Raw genomic sequence first — 16587 nt, forward strand, 5'->3', positions numbered from 1 at the left:
TCTAATTTGTATCACACTAATGTCGCTGTATCATCATTAATTTTAAAGGTACAAGATTTTTGAAAATCTAAATCGTCAAATTGGAGAAGAATATTAAATGGTACAATATTAGAGTTAATATTATACCATTAGACCATATTATACCATTATAATATTATACCATAGAAATTAAATATTATATGAGAATTATAAAGTAATCTCATCTTTCCCTTTACACTAAATATCACCTCTTTCATTTTAAGCATAAGTTTGAATAGAATGCATGACATTTGAAAAAGTTATACTCTTCATATAATGTCTGTAATTTTCTTGTTTCGCTAAACAAAAATATTGAAAAAATAGGATTTTCTTGTTGGCTTTTCAACTTTTAGTAAAGTAAACCTTCAATTAATAAAACATTTTACAAGCATTGTAATATGTTGATGATTTTTAACAATCGCAGTGGCAATAATTTTAAAACAATAAGAATGATATATTATATATAGCTTTACTTTACTATTTTATTTATTTTTTTTTAATTTTACGTCAAACTCAAAATTTTCAAAATTTTTTCCTGAAAATTTTAAAATAGGGGTTTAATTATTTGAATAATCACCAATTACTTGAAAAGACGATGGTGAATTATCCAATGAGTTCGGAGGAATATCTTTTTAATGTAGGGTGGTTCATCTAAGATAAATTGTATAAGTATTAGCAGTTACATTATTAAAAAAAATCATATTTAATATTTATTATCCATGCTTCTAAAAATAAATATTAATAAAATAAAACAAATATAATAAAACAAAGCATTTCTGCAAGTTGCAATCTAAAAGAAACATAATAATCGTAAACCACCCAAACCGAAACGCCGCGGTGGTCTGGTGGCAAGCTCTTGGCTTTGGAATCGAAGGGTTTCAGGTTCGAGATCCGATTCCACCGAGGAACCGTCGTGTAAGTCTGTCTGGTGCCCGTTAAACGTTCTCAATGGGTGTGGGTGCCAGTTCGGGTGTCGTCCTCGTCATCTGACAGCGGTACAAAATTACGAAGTCTGTCCCAATATAGTACTAGTGTTGCTTTAAAACGGGACGTTCATATAACTAAACTAAACTGCCCAAATCATTAATTGATGATGTTTTCCTTATGCTTTCAATTGAGTTTGAGGTACGACCAAATTTTTCGTCATCTAGCATTTTCGAGCAATTTCTATTTTTAGATGAGTGAGCATATTTCACGTTCCTGCTTCGGGTCAGTTTTGTTCATTTCCATTAACCAGGAGGATCCACTGTCAAAGTTTTCTGATGACTTCACCTTGAAAGTGAGAGCAGGAACTAGGGTCTCTCTGCCGCCTCAAAATGTGAACAATTTTAAATGCATTTAGATAAAATCATAAATTAAAATTTAACACAGTTGTTCGAATTATTTATAATATACTTACAGTTTATACCAACACAGAGCATTAGAATAATACACTATAATAGGATTCGCAACAGAATACAATAATTGATTGGGCAGAATACAATAGGTTAGAAAATACAATGTAGGAAACAGTACGTAGCTACCATAGTTTACTATAAAATTTCCATTGATAGTATTTCAATTCAAATTGATACTTAATAAGTAATAATTATTTGTAAAAACAGATGAAAAAGTAAAAATAAAATATGGTTGTTTTAAATTTTAGTTCCCATACTTCAATATGAATTTTACTGACTGAGTAATTTCATGATTGTGTAGTTGGTTTTTATATTAATTTCGTCCGTTAAAAAATTCATAAAATTTGAATAATTTGAAATTGCAGCATGTGAAAATCAATATTTTCATTTCACATATTCTCCTGTAACATAATTGTTCAATAAATCAATATATCATCGTAACGTTTAAATTTTATGCATTGTATGGGGATTTTTTCATCTATGGAAAAGAATATGACTAACTGACTAAAATGCTTAAATTGACTATATAAAATATATAAATGATTAATATATGTTATAAAATAAATATATTAATGGTCAATATGTATTATAAAATAAATATTTGAACGACTAAAATGTTCAAATTCTATTTTATATATCCTAATGCTATTACAGAAAACTCGTAAGACAAACGTCACCAATACCTAGCATGACAATATACTTAAATATGGAGAAAAAAAATTAAAAAAATTAAGATTTGCGCAATAAATTTCAACGTTACATATACATTCAATATCTATATCTATACTTATAATAAAGCTCAATGTGTGTGTGTGTGTGTGTTGGCGCTCTACAGGCCAGACCATTCAACCTACAGCTACCAAATTTGGCACGTGTATACCTTGAAGGCCGGGAATGTGCACCTGGGGGTTATTTTTTCGAATTTTTAATTAGAATTTTATTTATTTAAAAATTAAGCAAGATTTTGGCGTGTTTCTGCTATAACTTCCGAAAATATTACCGCACAAAAAAGATTTTTACGTGAAGTTAAAGATCAAAAATTTATCTTTTAAATGATACCAATGTTTTAACCTTAAAATTAAATTTCTATTTTTAATGAATTTTTAAATAAATATTTTAATTATATTTTAAAACAATTTTTTTCGTACAAAATAAAAATAAAATTTAATTAGCTTTTTTCAAAGTGTTGCCATCACATTGATTAAAGCTCCAACTAAAAATAAATTAAATCTTTTTGGAAATGAAATCTGCAAAAATATAATTTTCGGCACGTGTCTGTAGGAATCGAAACAAATATGAAATATTATTTAAAAAAAAAAATTCAAGAAAAATTATTTTGTGATCTTTTACACTCTCTATATTATTAACTCAATAAATCAGTTTTATTTTAAGGCAAGTTTTGTTTAATATGAACAGGATATCCATTCAAATCATGGCCAAACAGCTAATTTGTAAACCTTTAGTAAGACACAGATCTGCTAAAATGGTCTAAATGGAAAATGGTTATATTTTATGTAACTTGATTCAAAAAATGCTCTAATAAATAAGGAATTTTTTTGATTTTACATAAAGCTTCTGCTGTGGAAATCACGAATAACAAAATATTCTTGAAACACTAATATTATAAATAAAAAGAGTTAATTTCCAATCAACTAAATCAATCACTTAAACTGATTGATTTATAAAAATTTGAATATCACTATTCAATAAAAAAAGGATAATTTTAGATTTTCCATCGATCTTTTCAAAGAAAATACGCCAATCAGCACTCAGGTTTCTTCAGATTAATTGGCCTGAGATTATGAAAATGTTGAGTTTTTCTAAATTTTTAACATTCAAAACTTCATAAATAAGTCTTAGTTGATCGTGGAAAATAGAAACATGCATTCATTTATTTAAAATTTGGTGTGTCCAGAATATTTCTCAGAATCTGATACCTTACTGCATTAAATTTAGACTTCATAATTTTTAAAAGGTTCATAATTTTGTATAGGCCGGAACAAAATATTTTCATTGATTTCATTTCAATCCTTTTGAAAGCAAAACTAAAAACTGAATTTTATGCTGAATCTAAGAAATTTTTGTTGAATTATTGTTTGAGATATTACATAAATTATGAAAAATATTTTGCAGTTCACATAAGACTTAAATACCGAGCGATTCTATTTGCAATACTCATATTCAATAATAATAATAATAAATAAATAACAATAAAAATGATAAATAAAATAGAAAGCTTGGTTTCATTAAAAAATATCTTTATACTAATTGCAATTTTAGCATTTCCACTTTAAATTAAAGTTGAAGTTTTATCGGAAATGACAACACATTAGGAAAATATATATAGTAAATTGAACGAAACGATCTAAACAATAGTATAAGTTTGGTATGACTATTAAAATTTGAAGATTAAAAATGTAATATTTAATTGAAAATTGTAGCGAGAGGTAATACTGGCGAACCGACTGGTCGCCAGAGGCGGCTAGTAAACAATAAGGCAAATTTAAATATTTAATACTGAGTGTCATTAGCAGACTGTTTAATATTTTTAATATTTGAAAAAATAAACTAGATTTGTAAGTAAATTTATAGTAACTAGACTAGATTTAAAACTAAACAATATTTGTAAGCTGAACTAAACCTTTCAAACTAGATGAATTAAAAACATGAACACCAAAGAAAGATTCTAGGAATTTTTTTTCATCACATACTTATTGTTTTTCATCACATTTTATTTTCCATCACATATTTATCATATATTTATGCGATATCTGTGAATACATATTTGCGTGACTGGAGTTCTTGGACCTAATATTTAAACAAATATCTATATATATATCAACGTCAAACATTGAAAGCTAATTATTGTTTCAAGAAACAAAATAAAATAATATAAGTTAAGCATAAAATGATAAATATTGTAATTTACATTTGAAAGGCGATTAAGCTAAAAATATACGAGCCCTTTCAAAATTTAATAATATGATAATTAAAGCTAAGCTACTTAGTTCCTCATGTGAGCATATTTATGCAGGTCAATAAATTTTGATTTCCATCCGTGAGAAACGCTTTAAACCACAATTTCATAATTGCTTGCTTTCTATTCTGTTTGTTACCAATTAACATTAAAAAAGAATAAATATACTTTTGTGACAAAAGAGGTAACCCAGCAGTTGCATTGTCATTGCATAACATGTGACGCCCAATATTAATTCCTGCTTCTTTCATTTAGTGACAAATGCATCACATGAGCTCAGCCTCACGGCATGACATTAGTCATGTCGAGAGACATTAGTCGAGTATGACATGCTGGCGTTCGTGTAAAATACTCTCTCTCTCTCCGCTTCTGGATGATTTATTATTTCTACTTAATTAACATGACATGTGAATTCGGAAGACGTACACTAAATTTTAATATAAGCTTGATTCAGATAACATAAAACTAAATCATTTTAAGCATTTTTTTCTTCAATTTATGTTAGTTAAGATAATATTCCATAAGAGAATTTCCAATTATTTCATGATTTGAGTTTTATAATTTTGTATATTTATGTGTTTTTATGATGATGCATTTTTAATAAATTCAAAGTAGTAACAAATAGAAGGATAGCCCTCTGGCGGCTTTAGAGAGAAACAGACAGCCAGACTTTGGCCGTCAGAAATGTAGCGTTGTTAGGATTTGTCTAAATTGTTTTATGTGTTAATTGTATAATATCGAATTGTTTGTGATGGTAGGTTATTAGATTTTAAATATAATTTTGTTTGAGCTACCCGGCGTCAGTCATTCTTAAATCATTCAGTCACAAAGCTCAGTATTTAAATAATAAAATTATTTAATCAAATTTTGAATTCATACAAACTACGTCATCTACTTGCCGGCGCCCTTGCATAGAGATAGCGCATCTTTTCCGTGATCTGGGTGTCCCGGGGTCGAATCCCGGTTCAGGCATGGATGTTTTTCATCTGTGTTGTGTGCATGAGTGTGCATGTGCATCTGTGTTGTGCGCATCTGAGGTGTGTGCATGTGCACCCCCCCCCCCCTGTAAAAAGGGGTTGTTCAAGCGCATGTGTGAGTTTCATCTTCATATGAGCTAGAAGTCAGACTTATGTCCTCGGGTGCTCAGGGGTCTTTACCCTCAGAAGCTACTGCACCCCCTTTCCGTGGTAACGCGGACACGGTATCATCATCATCTTCACGTCATCTAGTTGCGTATTTAAGATTAGTAGTGATATATATTGCTTCATTTTAAGTAATTATAAATTCTTAATAATAAATCTAATTTAAAAAATAGAAAACAATTAAATTAAGTAATACAGTTTTTATTATTATTTCGTTAATGTAAGTGTGGTTCAAATCTGTTTTTATTCACTTGTTTATGAAATTATTTGACTTAAAAGTATTTCAAATTTTAGACATAAAAGTATTTCAAATTTTAGACATAAAAGAATTTAAATCGATCTATCAAATTGCATTATCCTAAATTATATTACAATTAATATAATAAAATATTTTACGCAACGCAAAGAATTAAATATCTGCTACCCCCCCAAAAATAGCATTCATTTTAATATTTCCCGGTAACGATTGGATTCTGGTCATCTTGAGACAGTATACCCTTCCGTGACTGCTAATGTCATCAATAATGACCTTGCCAAGTCTTTCTAAAATATTGCAGAAAGAAAATCCACTTTCTGGTACCCCTACTAAGTTCAGTATTCTGCTAATACTATATATTTATCAACTCAGGTACAATTTTCATTCAAAACTAATTCAAGATACTCGATTCTGAATGTAAATAGCGCTCTCGAAGTTTGCTTTCTGATAACATAAAGCCTAACTTGCATGTTGACAGTAGTGCTACCAGAGCCAATGGCCCACTCTTATTCGTCTAACATGAAAATTAAATAAACGCCCTCGTTCAAATGTACAAATACACTTCACAAATTTTGCTTATCTAGCGTATTTCCTTATTGATCTCGGATTTTAAATTATACTAATGTATTACATTCTTATCAATTTCATTTAAATTTTAAACGTTTCCATTCCGTGATTATACAGGCAATTAATGACAAATATTTGATTTATATGCACTACATTAGAGACATATTTAAGGTTATTTAATCATCATCGATTGTATGTTTAAAATATTTTATTCATCAGCAAGCAAAACTCTATCATGCTTGAGTTATTAATATTTAATATTTCATTACAACATACTCAATCTTCTGTTGACAGTGCTTATAACTTTGTGAAATAAAGAAGGTCAAACCTGCTTTTAATTTTCAGATTGCATTCCAAAGAGATTGAAATTACTTTACATAATGAAAGTGAACTTAATATAGCTATTTTTAAATAAATTTAGGATAAGCTTCATATTTGAAAATAAAATTATATTTCACCTGATGAAGAACAGTTTATTAAAATTTTATATTAATTGATCCCTAAAGGAAGTCTTCAATAAAGGATTCCAATTTTTAAAAACCAAATGAACAACATTTAAATGTCTTAGAAAATGTATTATTTTCCATTTCTTTATTTTTTATTTACCTGGTTTTATGCATAATTTAAATTTATCGATATTCAAGAGAAATTAAAAAAATTATTCATTTTTTTAATTAAGTAATCTTAATCTTTAAAGAGTCTACGTCCTATTTATAAAACAATAATGGCTGTCATCCATGGTGCAACCAAAACATTCCATTGCTTCTTTTTCACATTATTTGAGAAGCCACGTCTTTTCCGGTTTCCTTACCAGTTGTCAACTAGCTTATTAACAAGATTTTGAAGAATTGTTATTTGGATTTTTCTTTACATTGATTTGTTTTTGAGGTAATTTAAAGTAATATTTAATTGATGATATTTTACTAGACTTTAAAACTCTCTTTATATTCAGTTTAGAATAATATTTTATTGTTTTTTTTCCAATAAACTTTTATAAAAAAATTATTAAAAAATTTGGAATTTTATTTTATTTTAAAGTCATCTTATTTTTTCCGTTTTTAAAAATTCAAAGGAAATTCTCTGCCTTAAATTATAATTAGTGAATTTTGAAATTATGTTTATACAGAGAAATATCCTGTATAATTTCATTTCTTATTGAAAATCATCGAATAATGAAATAGTTTTCATTTTAAACTACTGTGTAATCAAAATTTTCTGAAATAACTTATATTGCTTTCTATTTCATGGTATATTGAGGGTCCGATTTCATTTTACTTAAATATCAAGTAAAACTTACCCTTATTGCGTTATTGTTATATTTGTATACTGGAATACGCTCGTTGTTAAAATGAAATAAAGTAGAAAATAGACGAGTCAAAACAATGTTGTATACTTGACAACGAAGCATACAGAAATATATTCACTTCCTATTCAAGTCAAAAACATGTAGATCCAGATATTAGATTTGTTCAAGAACTTTAAAGCCTACTTGGAACATATTCGGTATTCCCCAGCGTGGTCATATAACGAAAATGACATATGAGTCAAAAGTCATTCCTTTCGTGATACAGACATGAGATTTTCTGAAGCTTTACGGATTTACCATGCACCAGCTTCTATTTCCTATACATGGCTGAAGCATGTGGATTATGAAGGAAGGAATTCGCCCCTGTAGTCTGGGAACCAAAATTTCGTTAACGAAAGAAATATACAGAATGTAGCATGTTATCTTTGCTCAGCATTTATTTTCATAACAGTCGCACATGGAGATCTGCATGTGCTTACAGAAACTTTGGAATCAAATTAAACATTTATATTATTAAATATTTGAAAACAAAATACTTAAAAATCAGGAAATCGAATTTTGTTAAACAGTTTCTCATTCTTTATAGTTATTTGAAGTAAATGTATGTACCTAATGGATATTATTCAAAACATTTGACTTTTGTAGAACAAAAAAATCTTATATTAAAATTTGAATTAACTTAATTTTTATGATAATTTTGAAGTTGGATTGATTTATATAAAACAAATATTTCAAAATATAAAGAATCCATACCTTAGAAATAAAAAGAAGTTCATGAAGAACTGAATAAATATCAGAATACATTGGTTCAGAGAGCTTAAATGGAATGCAAATTGAAATTATAAAAATCTTACGCAATTACTTTTACATAATTAGATCTAAATTAATAAAAAAAAGTTTATATTAACTAAGACAACTCAAGTTTAAAACTGTAATATTTCTGTTAATTGTTATTCCACAGATATTATTTTAAAGTTATTTTAAAGATAAATAATAACCTCCATCAATATATGGGCAAACAATTATTAAATGTTTGTACGTTTTTTTATACTTGTAAACATTTATTAAATGTTTATATATATATAAAGAACGGATGATCATTTAAGAAGTAAGATTTCTTAATTGTTATAAAACTATTATTAGTATTATAATTATTTACTTTCGAAGATACCAAAACATGTTGCAACCCTGCATATTAAGGCGTTTTAAACAGTCTGGAGTGAAAGATGAGCTATCAGATCATCTTATTCAAAATTCATTTTTAAGCTTGTATTCTTAATATATTATGAGCAGATATGATAGGATTTTGTATCATTCAGTGAATACAAGATCTTAATCCTATAGTATATTTTATATTATGTGGAAATTCTTAGTGTGGAGACTTCGTACTGAGAACGGAACAACATTTTTGGAAAAAAACATTTATTTGAAGCTAATTTTTTATATGCAATTTTGAAATCAGTAAGTCTAATTTCAATCTTTTCAGTTTTATTTTTAATCGCTGATCTGAAGGTATGTGAAGGACTTTTTAATATTTTATGTTTTCATAGCATTAATTAATGATTTGGAAAGGATGCAATTTTTTAAAATTCTAATTTTTAAGATCGCAAACAATCAATTTATCTTTGAATAGAACAATATGATAGCCGTCTTAACTTATTAATCATTTGGACAAATTTAATTGTTTATCACGAATAGAAATACTAAAGACTGATTAAACAGTAATCTAAATTTGAGAAGAATACGATGATAAACCAGCTATATAAAATTCTCTTAGGAGAATCGTAAACTATATAAAAGCATAATGCAAGAATATTTCTGAAATAAAATACAAGAGCTAATAAAGGATAAATTCAAAAACATCAATAATGTTTGATGGCTTAAAGAATTAAAAATTGTTACTGTCTTCGGCTTAAAGACAAATTAGATAACAAGACAGAATATCGGATTATCATTATTATCTAAGAGATTACCAATACCATGTATCGGATTATGGTTACTGTACAACAGATTATGGATAATCACGTATTGGCTTATTTATTATGCATTGGATCACTATTATATCAGAGATAAAAATGCCATCTTTCGATCTGAGATCTATTGTTCATTTCATCTGATGGATATTGTATAGATATATTTTGAAATGAAGCTTGTATAGATATTTGATAAATGTCAATACTGAGTATATTTTTAATATACTTTATCATTTCCATGGTAATAAATAGTACAAAATTCATAAAATGTAATAATGAAAAGAATGTTGACATATATTTAGTTATTAACTTGGAATAATCAAGAAATCTGAAAATGAATAAAAATTGATAATCATATAGAATGAAACATCAAATATTCATTTCGGCGCATTTCTTTGCGAAAAAGGATTATGAATAAAAACAATTGATAGGTTTTACGAAGTTGCAATAATGTATTTTACCAAAATGTTCATTGCCATTTTCCTCCTATAAAATCAGAAGATGTTAAGTTCGTTTTCCTTATAGAGGCCCTGTAATGGGAATTTAATGATCTTAAATAAAATATCCTGCAGCGAAATTAGGCATTATTTGCTGCAATTTAAGACGGAGGAAAAACATTTTGGAAATATATTGTAACATAGTAAGAATGAGCCTATTTGATGTACGATAAAAAATATGAACTTCATGTTTCAGCAATGAAAAGCGTCTGACCTCCTTAAAGTAACTACCCATTGTCAACTCACACAATGTTTTCAAACATTGTTATTAGCTTTGGTCATGGAAAATATTCTGATTAAATCTAAAATTATTTTATGAAAAAATGCATTTTACTTTGCAATTGTCTGCTTGATATTCTTCTTTATAAATGTAAAAGCCAGTTATTTAGTAAATTATTTATTAAATATTTTAATTTTAATGGGTGTAGCTGAATGGGTGTTGATTTTACTTTTCAGTTGAAAAGCATATGATTATTTAAAAATATTTTCGTATTCGTATTTTTTAAAAATATTTTCTATACAAATCACTGTCCAGATATCAATTGTTTAATTATGTTTTAAAAGTATACATTCATTTATCAACATTGAGACACGTCATATTAAATGATTATTCACCTAAGCAGTTATACATGTCCAATCCTTTACGAGAAATACTCAAAACACACAATAAATAATAAAAATGACTGAATCAATAGGCTTGAATCTATGCATCTATGTCTTCTTGTGTTGGTGCTCTACAAGCCAATCCGTTTGACTTACAACTTCTAAATAAAAAAGGAGAATGTGTCAATGCGCTTGAAACTCTGCATCTATGTCTTCTTGTGTTGGTGCTCTACAAGCCAATCCGTTTGACTTACAACTTCTAAATATAAAAGGAGAATGTGTCAATGCGCTTGAATCTATGCATCTATGTCTTCTTGTGTTGGTGCTCTACAAGCCAATCCGTTTGACTTACAACTTCTAAATAAAAAAGGAGAATGTGTCAATGCGCTTGAAACTCTGCATCTATGTCTTCTTGTGTTGGTGCTCTACAAGCCAATCCGTTTGACTTACAACTTCTAAATATAAAAGGAGAATTTGTCAATGCGCTTGAAACTCTGCATCTATGTCTTCTTGTGTTGGTGCTCTACAAGCTAATACGTTTGACTTAAACTTCGAAATAAAAAAGGAGAATATGTCAATGCGCTTGTATCTGTGCATCTATGTCTTTGTGTGTTGGTGCTCTACAAGTCAGTACGTTTGACCTACAGTTAGTAAATTTTGAGGATATTAATTTATCCGTCTGAGGAATTTTTGTTTTTTAAATTTATAAATTTAATTAAAAAAATAATCAAGTTGTTGGCCTCTTTCTGTGATAACTGAGAAAATTATTAGAGATGAAAATTTAATTTTTCTACTACTTTGAGATTTCAAAAAATTGTATTTTTAATTATAGCAATTTAATTGCTGTATAATTTTCATCTGATTTTTGACAATTTTTTGAGATTTTTTTTTCATTTGTAATTTTTAATTACAGATTTCAATTTCAGATTTAATTTTCAATTACAGAATTGGAATGGAATTCAAACCATTTTCATTATGCCATGAAGAATTTTAAATCATCATTTTATTTCATAGTTAGAAACAAAGAAAATAATATTTAGCTTAATAGCTGCGCAGTAGTATGCGAAAGTTAGATGAATCGGGCAGTTATGTTTTAAATAGCATTATATCTTAACATCATTGGAAGGATTTGTGATTGTAATGAATTGAGCAGATGTAATTAAAATAAACGGGCTTTAATGTGTGTAAAAATTTAATGCTTAATTATAATACTGAGGAAATCGTGATTATTAAGTTATGCAAAAGAGATTTAATTGAAATTAAACGGAGCCAGTGGCTACTGACACTTGGTCGCCAAAGGCGACAGTTTTATTTAATTCTCAATATTCTAGAAAAAGTTCTTATGGATAGTGAAATATTTTATAATTCTAAAAGAAAATGAGTTTTTTTTAATCTAAACATTGTAGCAAATGTAATTATTTTGTATGAGTATAATGTTTGAAACTCATAAGAGTTATGACATGGTAATAGTCTCGAAAAAATATTTCACGTAAAGCATATTAATTATGATTTTTAGGAAATCCGTAATATATTATTTTCAATTAATTAAATATTTAAAAAAAATTACTCTGAAGTTAAAAATAAAACCTGAATAATAGAAGCCCTCACTTGCCAACCAATCCTACTGGCTAATTTTCAATGAATTCATTTTTCATAATTTTTAAAATTCTTTTACATCATTTATTTAATTAGAAGCAAGTATATTTGTACAAAAGTAAATAAATAAAATGATCTGACTTTCCAAATTTCTTGCAAAGTTAAAGAAAAAAATATTTTTAACTGTGCAAGACTAACGAATATAAAAAGTGCGTTGTAAGAAGACGATAGACTTCTCCCAGACAAAAGTTAATGATGGAATCACATGTCTTTCTAAAAAAATAATAAGTGATTGGAAGAATACGACGCAATCAAATCTAAACCAAATCAACTATCTCAGTCGTAAAAATTCCATGTCGTGATACAGATTAGATGAAAGATACAAAGTAGGAAATGCACTAAGAGCATAAATCTTATGGAAATTTTAAGCTAAAATATTGTATATTTTGAGATATAAAATTAATAAAATACTCTTTAAAAGTATTCTAAGCAAATTATATTAATTCCTTGCAGAATATCAGGTCAATACTGTGATCTGTGAAGTTTATGTTTATACGATTGAAATATTTTCGTATATATTTTATTACTTTGCAGTTTTCATATTGCTCTATATTATTTGAAATAATGATTTTTCAGTTAATAATACTTTTAAACTCACTTATGATGGAATTATATAGTTATTGTGTTTCATTTTACGTGCTTATTAAATCCAGAGAAGTTCGTTAATCTTAATTTATTATTATACGTTTGAAAATTATTATAATTTGAAATTTTCAAGAAATTTTTATACCTTAAATAATTGATTCGTTAAATAAGCACCTAAAATGCACAAATACACTTAAACATTCGCTGCTAGTTTATGAATATAATTAATGAAAAATTCTTTTAGAAGCCATAAATGAACTTAAGTTACATTTAATATTTCGCCAAGTTCCTAAAATTTTAGACGAGAATCCACAATTAATTTCCTGTAAAAATTTATCTATCGGTACTTTATTTTATTTATGTTATCAAAATGCAATATTTTTTTTTCTAAAATATATTGAATAGCCCACTATTTATTCATTCCATAGTTCCATTTTTAAAGATGAATCCCCCCCCCAAAAAAATAATAATAAATTCAATTTTAAAATATAAAAAAATAACCAGAAAAATATGTGAAAGAGCTATGATTAAAAAAAAACTGTAAAACATTCTGCAACGAAAAATAAATATTATTTTAAAAGGTTAAAGTGCATTTCTATATTATTGCTCACAGTTTTATTATGATCAGATTTCATCTGTTGTAAATTTATATAATTTTGGTACATACATACATAGACATTTAAAGTACTTTTCGGAGAATTATCCATAAAATATATAAGAATTATAATATGCGCCTTCTTAAGTCTTAATTACAAATAAAATATGAATGTAATGGAATTCTGGCATGAAAGTTTAAAAGAAATGTAATAAAAGTTTCATATTCTTGAAAATAAAAAAAGCATTATTCCAATGCTGATTCATTGATTTTAAACATCTCACATTTTAAAACCTAAGCTTTTACAAATCTAATTCAAAAGATCTAATTTAACATTAAAAAAAAAAAAGAAGAATCCTAAGTAAAGCCACGAATAGCAATTTGAACCATAATTAATTCAATTTGCAAAAATTGCAAGCATTTTAATATATCTCAGACGTCATTAAGATTCTTCACAGTTTCCGAACTAAATAAAAAAAAGAGAAAACAGAAAAAAAAAAAAAAAAAGCAAATTAGCGCGATGAAATTTAAGCACAAAAAAACTAAAAGTTGCGAAATACTTACTTACCAACATAACTTTATCAAATTTTAGCACCATCTATGGCAAAATTAAATTTATGCAAATTGGTTTACTGCAGCATTAACTTTTTTCGCACATTCTATTTCACCTTCTTCGACGAACCCATAAAAATTGTTGCACATCAGTGCGCGAACGCGTACAGGAAGATAGAATGAGCGAAAAGCGGTGAACGGAGAGGTTTTCTACGGTGCTAAAGTAAAGCGATGAGAGATAGCATGCAGCGACACCTATTGTAAAGCGTCAGGGCGACAGGTAGTTGTTCCGCGCTAGAAGCAAAAGCTATTTTCACAATTTATGCTTCCATATTCTTTGTGCAGATTTTCTCTTTTGCATTTATATTTCAGAAAGATGGTCCTTAGGTTTTGCGTGTGCACAATTTATTTATCAAATTTCATTGAATTAGAACAATTTATTTTTGGTTGCTTTATCTGCCTTGCAACGGTGTGATAAATATATTCATTTCGCTTTTCTTTTCTTTCTTTCTTTTTTTTTATTGATTCTGTGTCCATCAAAATTTAGTATTGAAATAGAAAATCAGATATCTTACACTTTTACTAAGAATATATTTTTATTTTTGCATCTGAAGAGAGAAAAAAAAAATTTTTTTTGTGATGATTCATTGAATTAGAACAATTTATTTTTGGTTGCTTTATCTGCCTTGCAACGGTGTGATAAATATATTCATTTCGCTTTTCTTTTCTTTCTTTCTTTCTTTTTTTTTTTTTTTTTTGATTCTATGTCCATCAAAATTTGGTATTGAAATAGAAATGAGATGTCTTACACTTTTACAAAGATTATATTTTTATTTTTGTATCTGAATAGAGAAAAAAAAATATTTTCTTGTAATGTTGAATATTTCAAGGCAATTTTTCTTGAAGTGACTGAATAAATTCTTTTCATTTTTGATATAAAAATATTGTTATTTAAATAAATCTTTGTTAGATAGTAACTGAAATAAATATCTGTATAAATGGTTAACAGTAAATGTTTAAGATGATTTAATAGCAATTAAACAAATCCGATTTTGCATATAAAATGCTGTTTTTGTACAGAATAATTATTTAAGTCGAAACTCTTAAATATGAACTTTTTTTATTTTAATTTTGTGAGACATATTTAATATTTAATTTTGTGAGACATATTTAATATTTAATTTTGTGAGACATTCTTTATCCTTTGAGCATATTTTGAAAAATGAGCATATTTTTCTCTTTTGTTTCTGTTTATAAATAGCACCGTCTCCAGAGTTCTTGTGTGCACAATTTATAAAGCATATTTTCTAAATGAGTTTCGGATTAAATTTATATTGCTTTAGCCATATCATAATATGGCTTAAAATTGAAGGGAAAATATATATATATATAAAGTCATATATTTAATTTCTATGAAATATGAATTTTGATTACAATTGCTAACAATAAATAAATAAAATAAAATAACAGAAAAAAATTGCATTGTTTTTTTATAAAGTTATTAATAAATCGCTAATGCTGGAAAAATAGAAATAATAGAAAAATATAAATGGCTTTAGAAATCTATAGTTAGAGGATTTTTTCTCTTCTACTTTTCTCAGATAGTGAAATTAGTATTCTTCAATGGCTCCTTAAATTTCTAATGAGCTATGATGACTTAAAAATTTATATTCAAATAAACTGCTTTTTACTAAGGTAATTATAAATGACCACAAATTATTATGTACGTTTACATATTAGCAACCCCATTTTCTGTAATTAAACTATTTAGTTACGTTACATGAAATATTTCAACTTAAACATGCAAAATTCTACTTTCAATATTAATATGACACAAAGAAATATGTCATACATTTCTTAAATAAACAAAATCATTTGTGAATTATATTAATCCTATAAGAAGTTGGAGCGAGTTTTATCGTTCTATGCATGTAAAGATTTGTTTTGATTTATGAAATATTTTCTTAAAATCTTTAACGAAAATATTTTTTTTTTTATTTTTGATTTTGAAATTGCGATTGCTAATCAAGAATTTTCTTTCAAAACTCTTTGTAATGAGCTTCAGTTTATTTCATCAACGTAATATACAACCATAATAGCATTCATGTTTTCTTTTCTCAAAATTGTATAAAACACTCTTTAATAAACTTTTACTTTTTTTTTTACAGTCTAAGTATTTAGGTTGATCTACATTTCAGTAGGTGTACACACAAATATACACACACAAACACACAAAAAATATATATAGAATGAATCATGAAGTCAATAAAATCCTTTTAAGATCTTTAAGTTCCAAACGGCATCTCGTATAGCCAGAGAATTAACGTGCACCTGTAGTAAAATAATTATTTGAATTTAATGAAAAAAGTTACAGCGCTCTAGCGGTGAGATAAGGAAGTTGCAAAAGTGATTTAAAAAACAAAGGAAATGCGCCAAAAAAAGTCCGATTAAAAATGTACATTA

The 16587-nt window shown here is 27.0% G+C and overlaps 1 protein-coding gene across 2 annotated transcripts in view; it reads right to left on the reverse strand.

The window, feature by feature from the left end:
- Positions 1-14296, reverse strand: part of LOC129966168 (diuretic hormone receptor-like) — a 241225-nt gene extending 226929 nt beyond the window's left edge. The window contains exon 1 of one of the 2 annotated variants that reach the window (XM_056080562.1): positions 14141-14296. The gene's annotated coding sequence lies outside the window, so the exon portion shown is untranslated. Of the gene's footprint in view, positions 1-14136 lie in introns of both variants that reach the window. The other variant, XM_056080563.1, reaches the window with a different exon arrangement.
- Between the last annotated feature and the right edge of the window lie 2291 nt (positions 14297-16587).

The sequence above is a fragment of the Argiope bruennichi genome, chromosome 4 (assembly GCF_947563725.1).
Source record: "Argiope bruennichi chromosome 4, qqArgBrue1.1, whole genome shotgun sequence".
In the NCBI taxonomy this organism is placed as follows: domain Eukaryota; kingdom Metazoa; phylum Arthropoda; class Arachnida; order Araneae; family Araneidae; genus Argiope; species Argiope bruennichi.